Source organism: Seriola lalandi, unplaced genomic scaffold, assembly GCF_002814215.2.
Source record: "Seriola lalandi dorsalis isolate HSWRI2012SDOR001 ecotype SW California unplaced genomic scaffold, Sedor1 jcf7180002034008, whole genome shotgun sequence".
In the NCBI taxonomy this organism is placed as follows: Eukaryota; Metazoa; Chordata; class Actinopteri; order Carangiformes; family Carangidae; genus Seriola; species Seriola lalandi.
This window is the reverse complement of record NW_019504609.1, coordinates 1-3,030: the sequence shown is the minus strand read 5'-3', so window position 1 is coordinate 3,030 and position 3,030 is coordinate 1. Positions and strand designations below refer to the sequence as shown.

The window sequence follows — 3,030 nt, the reverse complement described above, 5'->3', positions numbered from 1 at the left end:
CAAACTCCCCTTGACCTAACTTTCAAGATTTTATTGATGAGATATTGTTCTAACTAACAACACTTACTAACATCTCTGGTGGAGGTAATAACCTGATAGTTTAGATGCCCGGAGACGCTCGCTGTACCCAGGACGCACATTATCATAGCTTTCCATTTCAGCAGGTTTAATAACTCTTAAATAACATTCATTCCTCTGATAGAGTGGTGTCAATGAGACTTAAGGTCAAGGGGGAAATTTCTAAGCCGCTGATTTTGATGAGTCTCATGATTTTTTTTATGTAGTCTTCTTTTTCAGCACTGACAAATGTGTGGTACATTCGTGAGGACTTTTCATTTCAATGGGGTCAAGTAAGAGTGGTGCCACTGATTGTTGCATCACAGTGAATGTAGGAAAGGGTTGGGTGATTGCTCATCTTGACAAGGCTCTCTGATAAACAAACCTTTAAGGAACTGGCTGAGACTGATCAAACTCAGTGAGGATGCTCAGATAGATCTCTCCTTCACTGTCTATACATTGTAAGTGTTTTGTTCAATTTTAAGATTTATATGTACTGCATTCACTGTACTGTACTAATGTTTACACTGTTTGTTCAAGCATAATAACGTGAAAGTTTATTCCTCAAAAATCCTGGTACACTAACCATTATAAGATTACATGTGAGAAAGAAAGAGATAAAAGAAAAAGAAAATACACAAGATTCTAGCATGATTTGCTGGTACAGACTTGAGACTGGTTGACTATGACTTTGTTTGACAGTTGTAGGCCTCAGTGGGCCAGGGAACCTTGACGTTGAACGGACTGGTGTTAGACAATCATCAATCTTTTCTTTTTCACCTATCAATGATTTTAAGCTTGCTTCTTTTTCCTTTGGCTTTAATCATCCTCTATTTTGTTTAAATTTGTTTCCTTCTCCATCCCTTGACCTTTCCACATCTTCCTATTTCTCTAACCCTCTTCTGCCCTTTCCTTCCTGCCACCCCGATGCGCTTTTCCTCTCCAGCTGGGTTTGTGAAGTCGCCCATGTCTGAGACTAAGCTTACGGGGGACACCTTTGAGCTGTACTGCGACGTGGTTGGTAACCCCACTCCAGAGATCCAGTGGTGGTATGCTGAGATCAACCGAGCCGACTCCTTCAAGCAGCTGTGGGACGGAGCCCGCAAGCGTCGGGTATCTATCAACACGGCCTACGGCACCAATGGGGTCAGTGTGCTCGGCATCACGCGCCTCACACTGGAGGACTCTGGGACCTATGAGTGCCGGGCCAGCAACGACCCCAGGCGCAATGACCTCCGACAAAACCCAGCCATCACCTGGATCCGTGCCCAGGCCACCATTTCGGTGCTACAGAGTGAGTGGTCTATGTCCCGTAGTACCTAGATGGTGAACGAACTACCCCTGTCCCAACCACTCCAACCCGTAAAAACCTCTCAAGAGCTCACCCTCACCACAGCGGTTACTGGCCAGGCAAAAATAAAACAAACAACGTTATTTATTCATGTTCCTTTTTTTAAGTTTCTTTTTATAGTAGTAAAATTAGAAAACAAAATTCTAATTGTCTAAATCCCTTATGCCAGTGGTTGCTTTTTCCTGTTTGGTTTTCATTAATATTACATTTTGTTCATTATGTTCTCTTCCACTGAAGTCAGTAAACCCCCTGTCTCTCCCAAAATCCCTTGAGCATCTTGTTGTAAATGACCACAAACCCAAGAACTTTACCCAGTCTCTATCTACATTTCCCTCTTTCCTCACACACCAGACCTTTGTTCTTACTGTCTCATGTGTCCTTTTGCAATATTCTGATCATTAACTTTTTCTCTATATCCTAATTTGATCCATTCCCTATTCCTGGATTTATTTGTGATACATACTCCCTCAACATTATGTTTTGTCCTTTGCGTTACGTGGATTGTTTTATTTACTTCAAAGCCCTGCCTGCTAAATGCAGCGGAAACCTAGTGGCGCTTTGAAGTAATGGTGCTTTTGATTTGGCTTTCTCACTCTGGGCGCAGTGTAAATGGGACTGTAAGAAGACACAAGGAGGGATCCGTTAAGGCGTAAAAGAGTGATTCCTGCTGTCAGCTGTTTCCTGATAAAAGCAAACATTTTCTGCTTTCAAATTTGTGTGTGGTAATCCAAATAAAGGATATGACCACGCGGGGGCCTTCGAGACAGAGATTTCACCTCTACAAAAGTCTCTCTGGACTTGCCTGTGCAATGTGTAACCTTGTGCCTTCTCAGCCATTAAGCGTGTGACTGTGAATCAGTAATGACATTATATCCTTTAACCCCTCTGCTCTATGCATACTAACATTCAAACAAACTGAATTTCAACTGGACTCTTCTAATCTGTGTATGCTTCAGTGCTTTGCCCACTGGAGCACAGGGAGATGTGGAATGTTGTTAGTCATAGTGAAGCTCTCTGAGAAGCTTAGAGGAGTCTGATTTTTGCTGGCTCTTCTGATTGGACTGACAAATTTTGACTTCTGGTGAGCGCTATTGGATTAGGTGTCGGGTTGATGAAATTTCAACTCTTATAAGAAGTGCAATAGACAGCAGCTGTTCACTTGTCTCATTTAGTTGTTCCCTACGTTCTCTCAAACCTGCAATTCAAATCATAACTACATATATTCTGTCATTACTGAGGAGTAAATGTTCTTTGCATATACATGTAATATCCAAGTTATTACATGTATATAACAGGCTATACATAATAGCCACTTGATATGAATGTATAGTTTGTAGCTGAGGAAACATGCTGAAGTCTGATTGTCTTGTTTTGGCCTCCTAGTTTTGCTTAATTTAGTTTGTGAATGTGAATTGCTCTAAATCAGTATTCCCCAAATCAGTATATGTATATATGTATATACAGTATTTCATTCCCATTACAAAGCTCTTTAATTGCTATTCTATTTGGAATTTGGATTTTGATAAAATGCAATTTTAATGTTGAATTTTCCAAAAACAACAACAACAACAACAACAAAAAAAAACCTCATGCATGCATGCATGGACAAAATCTACTGTCGA

The 3,030-nt window shown here is 40.8% G+C and overlaps 1 pseudogene; it reads left to right on the top strand.

Moving 5' to 3' along the window:
• Positions 1 to 136: 136 nt before the first annotated feature.
• On the top strand, positions 137 to 3,023 carry LOC147819881 (neuroplastin pseudogene; annotated as a pseudogene).
• The last annotated feature ends 7 nt before the right edge of the window (positions 3,024 to 3,030 follow it).